This window comes from Gadus morhua, chromosome 3 (assembly GCF_902167405.1).
Source record: "Gadus morhua chromosome 3, gadMor3.0, whole genome shotgun sequence".
Lineage (NCBI taxonomy): Eukaryota > Metazoa > Chordata > Actinopteri > Gadiformes > Gadidae > Gadus > Gadus morhua.
The window spans coordinates 7,464,454-7,477,971 of record NC_044050.1 but is presented as its reverse complement, the minus strand read 5'-3'; the positions used below and the strand labels follow the sequence as shown (position 1 = coordinate 7,477,971).

Genomic DNA, 13,518 nt, shown 5'->3' with positions numbered 1-13,518 from the left:
GACTTAGCCCTGGAATCAAAGCAGGCGAGCAGATGAATGGGACGGGAAAAAGAAGAAACTGAGGACTAATTAACTAACAGGGGTGGAGGTAGAGCTGGGAGGGCAGCCATCTATCATGCCCTCGTCTTCCTGAAAAATACGATACCATTGCCTCTGATTCCTGCCTGTGAACTTTATATTTCTGAGACAGGTTGAAGGCACTTTTTCACCTGCATTTGGGGTTGAAATATGAGTTTCTACGTATACTTACTTTCCTTTAGTACTTTTTAGAAATTGGGTTTGCTTGATATGAAGAAATGATTGCTAGCATCTCTGTTCATTGCCCAGTCGTTTTTTATTCAGGAACTTGATTACATCTTTTTAGTTACTGTATTTTTCATTATGGGCAAAATTGGAGAAGTGATTTTGAAGGTTTTTAATTCCAGGGGAATGACAACGTATTCAAGCGTGTTCCAGGGGAAAGTCAAAGGATTTAAGTGTGTTCATTCAGACTTACGCTTGGTTTCATCAATCAGTGGCTCTTTTACATTAATCAGTGCCCACCTTAGGGGAGTCCAAAGGATTATCCCTTCCTTTTAATGCATGATTAGAGGCAGTTCAGTAATTATTGCTACATATGCATTAGACAGACAGCAGACATCTTCAGGCCAGTTGGGGACTCACAGATTCTGTTTTGATTCTGGCCGAAATATTCACAGTGAGTGATTTAAATGACTAATGCGTGATTAAAACGGACAGCATAGCTTTTCCCAGTGTGAAATACACTGGGCACTGTTATTTAAATATTCAAATAGATTCATTTGCATTAAAACAAAACATATTTCAAGATGTAAATCTTCAAAGAACGTTTATTTAATACTTAATTAAGAACCCTGCCAGGACAATATAGTCCATCCAATAGTTTCTCTGAAGAACATTAGAATTTCCAAGGCATCCTAGCTACACAAAGACGTTTTTCGTTGAAAAACAGAACTACATTTTTATTATCAACATTCAATACCCAATCTGCTCTAGCTATATAGTGAGTTGAAGTGATTCAACTAAATATATGTTGACTGGTTGAAATAAAATTGGTAGGTAGATCTTTACACAACAGCTTCAGCTGGTGAAGGCTTTGTTAAATTGAGATTGAATTATTCAATATTATATTTGATGGCATATGGAACATTATGGTATAAAATCTTGAGATGCATTATGGTAAAAGTGTAAATATATACCGTTGTGCTGTGACTACAACGATATACATAATCACTATGTCTCAGTCTAAGGAGATATAGTGACGATTGATTAAAATATTACAGTAGGAGTTGGAGGAATATATTCAGTCTGTTACTCTCTAACAGACCGACACGCACACACACACACATGCACACTCGCACACACACACACACACACACACACACACACACACACGCGCGCGCACACACACACACACGCGCACACACACACACACACATGAACACACACACACGCACACACACACACACACACACACACACACAACCAAATGCACCCACACACACATAGCAAGGACCAATTCCCCTGCATTTAAGTGCATTATTTATTCATGATGTGGTTCGTAGACCTATCTTTGTCCCTCCCTCCTCCGCTCGTCTGCCTCAGAGAGGCAACTCAACACAACGGTGGCCGCACAACAAGCCTACATTCACATGCACACTCAAAACAGAACTCAACCCCTCCTCCCCTCACACACAAACACACGCACGCACCCACACAAAGTACACTGCAATTAGGTTCACTGAGGGCAAATCTGGCATCTTACTCATTCTCCTTTCAAAGTCATGTGCATGCACAGCACTTATGATGTCAACAAATACATGAAACATGCCCTTTCTCAAAGCCACACACACACACACACACACACACACACACACACACACACACACACACACACACACACACACACACACACACACACACACACACACACCCACACACACACACACACACACACACACACACACACACACACACACACACACTGACGATGTCACACACACACACACACTCCCCTACTGATGATGAACCACACACTGCTTTCCTTACAGTCTGCCAGCCTCATTCCAACAAGTGCGATGTGATCTAGATCGATCTTGTAGGCTACTGCATGTGTTTGTGTGTCTGTGTGTGTGTCTGTGTGTTCGAGAGAGAAACAAAGAGGGAGCAATCAAGACGTGATGAAGAGTCATATAAAGGGAGATAGAGAGAGAAAGGATGTCTATGCCGCAGGGTATAATGCTGCTGTAGTGCTCACTAAAGTTCAACAATTCAGGTCATGAAGATGGACTCTGCCTTATTTCCTATATTCCCCACTCACGAAACACACGCACACACCACTAATCCAACTCACTGAACTAATCCACCGCCCCCCCCCCCCCCCCCCCCCCCACACACACACACACACACACCAGAACCAGAAACCCACACACGTTTCCACAGATATCTGACAATGAAACAGACTCTCATCCAACCTGGCAAGAATGATGATGAATCCTCACCTTCAACGCCTGAGTGACTGGTGATCTCTGTGCTGTGTCCCCCTTCAGCACCTCGCCATCCTCCCTCCTTGCTTTCTCTCTCTCTCTTTCTCTCTTGCTCCAGCTTGGCTGGCTGCGCTCTTCCTCACTACGCGCTCCGCTCTGTCGCTCTGTTCGCCGTTAAAGCCGCGAGCCGCACACTTCGCTGCTCCTCTTCAGCGCGCCCCCCAATTCTCTTCTCTCTCTCCCCCCCCCCCCCCCTCCTTCCTCAGTGACAAGTGTGAATAGGGGGACAGCTACTGAGCCCACCTGCCTGCTCTGCTGTCTGTCAGCTACACCGAGCCGCGGTCCCCTTCACCTCCTTCCAGCAGAGCGCTTCTATAATGGTGCTCTCCGCTCCGTTTTGCACACCGACTGCTAGGTCGCTAAGCTAACAATGATGATCTTGAACAGCACTTCAATGCTAATTAGTCAACTGAAGGGAAGATATGTAGGCGCTGGAGAAGAAAGAAAGGGATGGAGAGAGGGAGAAAGAGAGGGGAGGGGGGAATTGGGGCTGTTTGGGGGGGGGTAGCACCTCACAGCCCAGCTGTCTGTGGATATGAGGGGGAGGGAGAAAGAGAGAGAGAGAGAGAGAGAGAGAGAGAGAGAGAGAGAGAGAGAGAGAGAGAGAGAGAGAGAGAGAGAGAGAGAGAGAGAAAGAGAGAGGGAGAAAGAGAGAGAGAGAGAGAGAGAGAAATAGAGATATATCTATATAGATATATATAGATATCTATATAGATATATATAGAAAGAGAGGGAGAGAGGGAGAGAGGGAGAGAGAGAGAGAGAGAGAGAGAGAGAGAGAGAGAGAGAGAGAGAGAGAGAGAGAGAGAGAGAGAGAGAGATGAGAATCAGAATATGAGAGACTAATAGATGTGTGTACGATAGAAAGAGTGAGAGTGTTCAAAGCGCCTGGGAAAATACAACCAAAGAAGTAAATGGCAGGAGTGGAGGAGGAATAGAAAAGAGCCCTGCTCGGTGTGTCTTAGAAAGGATTGAGCAAGAATGGAGGAGAGAGAGAGAGAGCAAGAATAGAATGTATGTCAGCGGACGGAAAACAAGAGCAGCTAACAGTCTATCTTAGGAACCAGTTTTCCATCGACCATGTGTGTAAGCCATGTGCGAGTGTGTGTTTGGGTGCGCGTGTATCCGGAACAAGCTCATGTGTATGAGTGAGTTTGCATGTGAGCATTAATCTGTGTTATGGTGCTGCATGGACAGTGCATGAATGATCTCAGGTGTTTCTGCAGTAAGAGCCCCCACTGCAGCCTGTCGGAGTTAAGGACACATGGCCAGGCGGGAAAGGGGAACGCGCCCAGCCCTATGTGGGTCAGGGGCCTCAGGTGCAAGCTCCCCAGCTTATAATGTGTGTGTGTGCGCGTGTGTGTGTGTGTGTGTGTGTGTGTGTGTGTGTGTGTGTGTGTGTGTGTGTGTGTGTGTGTGTGTGTGTGTGTGTGTGTGTGTGATCATTGTGGTATGCAGGCACAGAAGCACTGATATTTGTGTTCATCAGGATCCACATTCAAACTTTGAGACATCTGTGTTTGCGGGTGTGTGCGTTTGTTTGTAGTACGCGTGTAGATCTCAGTTGATGGTGTCCTGCTTCTACAATGACATTGCAGTAACCAGGCCAAATTCTCTCTGGGCTGACCCTGGAGCCTCCAACAGAAAGCGGGATATCATGGTGTCCTGAAATTGACTGCATGAGATAAAAGCACAATCTCTCTAATGTTGACACTGCCAGAAACGCCTCCAATGTATTGTTTTTGGTTTTTGTTGTGTGACGATAATTATCCCAAAACCCCTCAGTACTTGATCTGAGACATTTTGTTTTTTTTGAAGTCACATGACGTGATGAGGAAAATTATCCATTAGCATAATAGAGACCACCGGCGATCGAGATGGAGACATGTATCAAAACTAATTTTGTACTTTTCGCCATACAGGTAGGAGATTCATCTTTAAACTGGTCCAACTCACCATATCTAAAGTCAAACTTGAAAAGATTAATCTTTTATTAACCCCACAAGATACTGACTTACAGCCCAGCTTTTCAAAGCTCTTTGAACTGCAGGGAAAGGTCCAATGACCACTCATGTACGAGTGGTGCTGTATTTTCCCTCTCCATTTGAGAATAAAGGGTAATATCACGACGCTGTCGCAGTGTCAAATAGTTCCCATGGTAACTCAGCATCCACAGAGTAAAGTGGCAGGCGAGGAAACATACACACAAGGACCCACACACAAACACACACTACACTTGCAAATCAGTGGGCATTAAAACTAAGTGCCCTTGCTTAACAGAACCCTCCATTGTCATAAATGTACTTTACCCTTTACCACCACTGTCCCTCAGTGTAAAGCGACTTTGAGTCCTAGAAAAGCATTATATAAGTCCATAGCAATAATGTGGAAACCCCAGTCAATAATGTAACAAATATCTGAGCACATAATATAATAACATTTAGCCTATAATGTTACAGCGTATAACATTTTGGTTACCCTATTACGGAATAAACCAAGCATAATAATTTCCTCCTTACGTTATGAAGCAAGCATAATCATTTTCTACCTATAAGCGGTTTTCACAAATTTTTGCCACATATGTATATCAGGAGATTCTACCCTGAGGGTGATTCACACTTGATGCTTTATATGTGGACATCGATGTTGTTTAGACATTGGTAAAATCTTAAAGGGGTAGTTCGGAATTTTGGACATAGGGCCTGATTCCCAAGTGAGCTTTGGTATTCTTTATCACTGGAGACAGTTTTCAACACATTTCATTCAGTCCTTCTAGTTGCAGAGGTCACTCGTGCTAGGCTAGCGCATGTCAACGGGCAATGCTAGCCTGCTATTAAAAACAGTGTTACCCACTCCACAGTACACCCGAGGTAAATCAATTATAACGACAGACTATAAATTTAAATGTCTGTTTATAGAATAATGTTAGAAATAAAACCAACCTTTTATTGCATTTTGAGGGAATTGCTGGGTCTCAGCAGCAGTGTTATATTCCTGGTAGTAGGCTACGGCAGCGGCGGACTGATGCCTAGGTTACCGGCTCTAGTTTTTTTACCTGCCGCTGTCATTGCTACAAACGCAGAGTACAGTGAACGAAGGAATTCTATTAGCGTATTCAATTAACAAGATATGGCCACGTTTGGAGGACTTAGCGATGCATCTGCTTTTGAAGACGATTATGAGGAATTTGTTGTATCCAACGAACCGTACATGTACGAGCCGGTGTTTTGATGTCCAAGCCAGCAGCAACAAGCCACAGTTGAGTCCTTTCTAGATCTCGCACTGGAAATTGGTGGAAACTTTGTGGTGCCCATCTGTAGCGTTTATTTCTACAATTTCTAAAAGCACACTGAACCACCATGTTGCCTAGTCCTTCAATTGCGCTTCTGTCCCACACTTCTCTGTTTACGTTCTTCTGTCGTGATTCGGTTACAAAACTAACCGGCGCATAGTAAAATTCCGCTTCTGCTGAGAAAGTAGTCCCTCGATGATTCATGTGATGCAAGGTTAGTTTTATTTCTAACTTTATTCTATCAACACAGACATTTAAATCTATAGTCTGGCGTTATAATTGATTTACCTCGGGTGTACTGTGGAGTGGGTAAGACTGTTTTTATTAGCAGGCTAGCATTGCCCGTTGCCGTGCGCTAGCCTAGCACAAGCGAACTCTGCAACTAGAAGGACTGAATGAAATGTGTTGAAAACTGTCTCCAGTGATAAAGAATACCAATGCTCACTTGGGAATCAGGCCCTATGTCCAAAATTCCGAACTACCCCTTTAAGGTTACGACCGTAACCCCGGTTCTCTGATAGCATGAGTGAGGTATCTCACATATGGGTACGCCTCCCTGCGTATCCCTCAGAAGCACTTCATCACTACGCCAGCCATGATTGGCTGGCCACGTCTGACGCACCCGGGCCAGCCCCCTATATAACTATCTGACCGTGCGTACGGCGTCATTCAAGGCAGCAACCTCTTCTCGCTCACCGCAAGAAGGCCAATCCGGTGAGATACCTCACTCATGCTATCAGAGTACCGGGGTTACGGTCGTAACCTTAAGTTCTCTTTCAAGCAATCGTGAGGTATCTCACACATGGGATATGTTTACTCCCGTATTGCCGGACAGGCCAACCTCAACGATAGGTGACCATTCCAATCATGACCGAGCATCCTGCGCTCCCTATGAGTTCACACTCAAAACAGCATTAGCCAAGCGAGGCACAGTAACGTCAAGTCGGTAAAACCTCATGAACGTAGTGGGTGAAGCCCAAGAAGCGGATTCGCACACCTCCTGCAACGAAACCCCTTTAAACAAGGCCCACGACGTGGCAATGCCCCTTGTTGAATGCGCATGCAAACCAACAGGCGCCTCCAGCCCTTTTGCTGAATAAGCCAAAGCTATAGCCTTAACAACCCAGCGTGATAAACGCTGCTTTGTGATAGGCTTACCCTTGTGCCAGACCATGAGACGAACAATTGATCCGCTTTCCTAAACGATAGAGTCCTTGACACATAAGCTCTCAGAGCGCGCACAGGACACAACGTATGCAGCCGCCGTTGTTCCGCAGAGGTGAACGGTGGAGGGTAGAAAGCACTAAACTCCATGGAAAGGCACGAGTAGGACATGTCCATGACTTTAGGAATATACGCCGGGTTCGGCCGCAGCGACACCTTAGAGTCCTCAGAGCCTGAGCAACGACGTCTTAAGGGAAAGCGTTGTCGCGTCCACTTCTGACAATGGTTCAAAAGGAGGCCCCGATAAGGCCCCCAACACTAGTGGCAAATCCCACCCAGGTGATAGAGGTTTTGACACAGGGCACAAACGACGTACTCCCCGTAGGAAACGACAGACCAAGGGATGCTGTCCCACTGTCTTACCATTAATACCCACGTGACACGCTGATATGGCAGCGAGATACACCTTCAGCGTAGAAAACGCCCTCCCCTTGTCAAGGAGAGACTGTAGAAACATCAACACAGTATCAACAGAACACTGGAAGGGGACTTCATCAGTAGAAGTACACCAATCCTCAAAGACATGCCACTTAGCCTCATACACAGTACGCGTCGAAGGCACCCTCGCGCTTTGGATGGTCATTATAACATTCTGTGGCAGGCCACATGACGTTAGATTCATCCTTTCACGGGCCAAGCCCAGAGAGCCAGATGTTCTGGGTGGGGATGAAAAATTCTCCCCCGAGCCTGGGATAACAAATCCCTGCGCAGCGGGAGTCGCAGCGGTTGTGAATAAAGCCTTTGCGTTATCTCCGCCAACCACTGTTTCTGAGGCCAATTCGGCGCTATCAGAATAGCAATTAGACCCTCGTTCCTCACTCTGTCTAATGTGGGGGTTATCAGAGCCAATGGGGGAAATGCGTAAAGGAGTGTGCGCGGCCACGCGTGCGCCAATACGTCCACCCCGAGCCGAGCCTCTGGATGGTTCAGAGAGAAGAACAGGGGACATTGTGTGTTCTCCCTGGAGGCAAACAGGTCTACTGACGGGCACCCGTAGCGGTTCCGAATCAGTTCCATTACCTCCCAGTGAAGTCTCCACTCTCCATAATGAGGGTGCCCTCGTGAGAGTAAAGCTGCGCCGTGGTTCATCACTCCAGGCATATGCGTTGCCCTGAGTGAGAGTAGATTGGCGCTGCTCCAGAGGATCAGTTTGTGTCTGTGTAGTTGAGGGGAGCGCAAACCTCCCTGCTTGTTGATGTAGGCCACTACGGTCGTATTGTCTGTCCTTACCAGAACATGAGCGCCTGTTACATACGGCAGAAAATGTCTCAGCGCCAGGAACACTGCCATAAGTTCGAGAACATTGATGTGAACAGAGTGCAGTTCCGATCTCCATTGGCCGTTCACCGATCGCCCTTCGTGGGTGGCACCCCACCCCCATAGAGACGCGTCGAAGGTAACCACCTTCCTCGTACATATCGTGCCAAGTTGCACGCCTTGTGTAAGGAAATATATACGGATGCTTCCACTGACGTCTACTGGAACAAATATGCGGCGGTGTGTATGAACTCGCGGGTCCAGACCGAGACTCGACACCCAACATTGAATACCCCTCATATACAGCCTGCCAAGGGGAACCGCCATCAGAGCTGACGCCATCAGACCCAATAGTCTGGGGCAATCTCTCAATGTGACATAATTTCCCCTGCGAAACAAAGTGAGACATGCATGCATCGCCTTCACTCTGTCCGGTGTTAGTCGAGCCCTCATTGGGACTGAGTCCAGAGACAGCCTGATGAAAGTTATTGACTGAGAAGGGGTCAGTTGAACCTGAACCCCAGCGATGACAAGCGTGCCATCATGTGTTCCGTATGAGCAACTGCATCCTGTGCTGAACTCGCAGCCAGGAGGAAGTCGTCTATAAAGGTTGCCAGACGAATCCCTTTCGTACTGAGTGGACCTAACGCGGCTTCTGTGCATTTCACAAAGACTCGCGGGCTTAGTTACAGGCCGAAAGGAAGAACCGAAAACTCATAAATCACCCCTTGAAAGGCAAATCTTTTCCAGCGTGGCTCCCCCCTGGATCGCGCTCTTCGATGAGAACGGCTGCGACCAGGTGGGGGTAGCCTCTTCCACACACTCGGGGAACAAGGGGAGAAGTTGTCTCTCCGCGCTTTTCACCCGGGGTAAATGCTTGCCTTCGTACCGGGAACCGGTCTTTTCGGGCGGAGCGTTGGGCCATGGGATTTCCAGCTTGGTGGCAGCGCGCTTGCACACATCATGTAGGCTCGTGCCGATAGTCGGGGAACCGTCGTCATCGCCTCTCGCACCCTCTGTGCATGGGTCACGCGGGGTTCCTCGCAATCCAGGATCTTCGACCTGTTGGAACGGGTCGGCGCCGTCTTTTTCAAACAGGACTGTGTCGTCCGAGCCATCGACCGAGGCAATTTCATCGTGGGCAACGCAGCCCCCCAGGCATTCGGACTCGGTCATCGCCCTTAGGTCCTCTTTCTCCATCCTTTCAACCCAGTCGGTGCTCGCGCCCACTGTGGCTACTCGGGTATGGTCGCTAGGAATGGGGGCCTCCGACAGCAACGGGTCTTCGTCTGTCAGGCTAACATGGCGAGTTAGCCGACGTCTGAGACTTTTCATTGGGAGTCGTGCGCAGTGGTCGCAGGTACCCATAGAAGCTAGTGCTTCTCGGGCATGTCTCAGCCCGAGGCACTCATTGCAGGTGAGGTGGGTATCTTTCTCAGATAAATTGTTCCCGCAAACGCACACCCGTCCAAGCTTTCCATCCACCGTGTTAGGAGGGGGAGAAGCCATGGTTTAACTGCAGTTTGGAGACTGGCCAGTTGTATTATTTTATTGCAGCTTTGCAGCTGATTCGGTTTAGCTTTCCAGCTAAATGTGTCAGCTTTCCAGCTAGATGATTGAGTTAGCTTTGCAGCTAGATGTTCCCGGTGACTAATGTTTGGATACAAGCTAGTCACTGTAGAAGCGAGTAACCACTGTTTGGAAACAGGCTGGTTAAAGATAGTTGTTTGGTGACAAGCCTATCTGTCGACCACCGCTTAGTAGGCGCTAGCGCCCGGCGGGTGAGTGGGAAGCTCACTCTGTGGACAGTAGCATAGAACCTCGGCACTTAGCAGTATCGTCGATCTTTACTTCTGAGCGAGAAGAGGTAATTGAATGACGCTGTACGCACGGTCATTTACTTGGAGGCGTACCCATATGTGAGATACGTCACGATTGCTTGAAAGAGAACAATTGGGGTTTAGGTGGGTGGGCTTGCAAGGGGCGGGATATGACGTAGGGTCTAAGTTCGCAAGAGGCGGGATAAGTGTGGCCGCTGTCACAGTAGTTTGTTTGACCATAGCCAAAATGGAGGCAGAACGGGCAGAACTCCATGCGATCATCTTAAATGTGGCTAAAATGATGCATCATATATTCTGTTGCATCGACAAAATCCGAAGCATCGGTCGATGAAAGATTGGAGCATGTGTTAGAGACAAATAGAAGAAACGCCAAATAGCATACACACAAAACATAAGAAAAACAACTAAAACGTTCCGCAGAGGGAGGGGGAGCAATATTAAGTTTGAGCAAAAAGTGTAAAGACATTTCGGGATGCTCAAGGAGGAGAGTTATATTACATTTGAGCAGCCAAGTGTAGTCTTGTGGTGGATTCTATGGGCATAATTCACCATACTGTGTTATTGACATGTTCTGTGTTATAGGGACGCTGTCGCTTCAAGATCACATGACTTGTGTGTCGATATGCCGGTCGGGGCGATGTTTGAATTTAACCTTTTTTATATGACAAAATGAACGACCTGCCGTTGCTTATCGAGGTGAGTTGTCTCTTCACTTCTTTCATCGCAATTTCTACAGTCTATAGAAAGAATTTGTTACCCAGGAGAGTTTGTCGACGGCGACGCTGTTAAAACAGACGGAAGGGGGGAGGGGGGATATCAATATTACAAGACATTTCGGGATGCAGGATCGATCTTGGCGCGCGCATGTGCGTGCATGTGCGCATGTGTGTTTGTGCGTGTGTGTGTGTGTGTGTGTGTGTGTGTGTGTGTGTGTGTGTGTTTGTGTGTGTGTGTGTTTGTATACGGTGTGTATGTGCATGCGTGCAGTGTATGTGTGCGTTTGTGCGTGCTGTGTGTGTGTGTGTGAGCTGCAGGCCGCATGGCGTGCATGTGTGTGCGTGCGTGTATGCGGTGTGTGTGTGTAGACGGTGTCCTGCGCTGACTTTTTCTTGTAACGTCTGCGTCAGCGCGTGTGTGTTTGTGCGCTTGTGCTTGTGTGTGTGTGTATGCGGTGTGTATGTACGTGCGTGCGTGCGTGCAGTTTATGCTTTTGCACATGCTGTGTGTGTGTGGGTGTGTCAGGGTCGGCCCGAGGCATAAGCGATACAAGCGGGCGCTTGGGGCCTCCTGACCGCCAGGGGGCCCCCTATCGGAAAAAAAAAATTATAATTAAAAATAATTAAAAATAATAATAATAATAATATTAAATAACTTAAACAAGTGACCTGATTGAATGAAATAAAGAATACATCTATACAAGAAAATTCTGATTTTACGATCAATATATCTGCCAGCGTTCGAGTCATGCATATCAACTGCGTGCTCAATCTGCTGACAGATAATTCGCGGTCATAGACAGACACTGCATAATACTCAAGGTTAAGTTGGAAGGGACATATATAAGCATGTCATCTAAAAGGACGTTTTGGTGACTGTTTTGGTGTAAATAACGACTATAATAATACAGGGGTCTATCAAGGGACAAAAGTCTAGAATATTTTTGGCATGAGAGCAACTGAATGAGCCTTCCAGGCCCAAGAGGTCAAGGGGCACTGAAGCCCAAGCCCAAGTCACCATCTCAATAAGTCAAAAAGCAAAATGCTATGAATATGCTTAAATTTAGGTATTTCCCTTCTCCAGCTGGCCATATAAAAAATACAGGAAATCACATCTACGTAATTCAGTATTAATACAATTGATAATGTCAATTAATTCATTGTCAAATCATTGTAGTGTGACATTTTTGTCAATAATCGTCGAGCGCAAATGACTCCGCTAGGTGGGAGGGGGGGCCCCAATATCAAATTCTGCTTAGGGCCCCCGAAAGGCTTGGGCCGGCCCTGGTGTGTGTGTGTGTGTGTGTGTGTGTGTGTGTGTGTGTGTGTGTGTGTGTGTGTGTGTGTGTGTGTGTGTGTGTGTGTGTGTGTGTTGGGTAGACACCTGTCTACCCATATCTATGAACATAGGTCCCAATTAGTATGATTGTATGAAAATAATTTTCGCCTCATTCTGTGAACGGTTGAATTGTGCAGTACTTTAAAGGTCCCATGGCATGAAATGTTCACTTTGTGAGGTTTTCTAACATTAGTATGAGTTCCCCTAACCTGCCTATGGTCCCCCAGTAGCTAGAAATGGCGTAAGGTGTGAAACGAGCACTAGGTATCCTGCTCCTCCTCCGAAAAATGAATTATTATTATCAAACCGCAGCGAGGAGTTAGGTTGTCTTTAAACGTGTTAATAAACAGGGGCATTGATTACTTTCTTCTATTTCTGTACCTCTAACCGTCGGTCTCAATGATGCTACGAGGCATTGAAAACATGCACAAGGGAATAGATTAAATTATTTATAACTGTCTCTCATGGCCTCTCAGAGGACCTTCATTCATCTTTTTTACTCAAGCGTTGAGAAGCTTTTTATTCATGACTTTCCGTAATTACTTCCATTGACATGTTGGTTGCAACAAAAACACACAGACACACAGACACACGCACACACACACATACACACAAACACACTTATGTAAGCATGCACTTATATAGAGACAGTTTAGGCTAAATGCACATGACAGCCACGTCATCACTTGCTGAACTACATCATGGAGAAATAAATTGATGTAGAGAAGAGAGGGAATATTGTTGTGTTACTAATATCAACAAGACAATTGAGTTACCTATGCTAACAGGGGTTTTAAATTAACTTATTTATATATTTGGGTATTATTTCTGGTTGCTATCCCAATTTCTCTGTCTCTTTTCTTGGGAAATAAAAAGTAGCCTAATCCAAGTTTCACGATGCTCTCCTTGCAAACGTTATCAATATGGATTACAGCCAGGCCTGTTCGCATTCAATTATCGAGAGGAAAATCTGCCATCATTAATTAATACCATTTATAATTTATTTGAATTAATACAAACTATTTTATTGTGCACGTCACCATGTCACACCTTTTTATCACAGACCGATTCCACACCAAAAATAGAGGCGCCAAGCACTATAGTTGTACAATTATAATAACCATAAGTGGACGTAAATGATTCTGAATTAGAGGGGGTTATCCGCCCGTGAAAATATCAGTACTTACTTAAACCTGAACCAGCGTGGCGGAGCGGTGGGAACAACAGGAAACTTGGGGGTGTGATGTCTCTTCCTAAAAAGAGGGCCGGGCTGAATATTAACGCA

At 46.3% G+C, this 13,518-nt stretch overlaps 1 protein-coding gene across 3 annotated transcripts in view; it reads right to left on the bottom strand.

The window, feature by feature from the left end:
* The window catches only part of plppr2b (phospholipid phosphatase related 2b), a 68,708-nt gene extending 55,193 nt beyond the window's left edge, over window positions 1-13,515 (bottom strand). For 2 of the 3 annotated variants that reach the window (XM_030351255.1, XM_030351253.1), the window contains exon 1: window positions 2,520-2,991. The gene's annotated coding sequence lies outside the window, so the exon portion shown is untranslated. Of the gene's footprint in view, window positions 1-2,519; window positions 2,992-13,420 lie in introns of those variants that run through there. The other variant, XM_030351254.1, reaches the window with a different exon arrangement.
* Window positions 13,516-13,518: the final 3 nt, after the last annotated feature.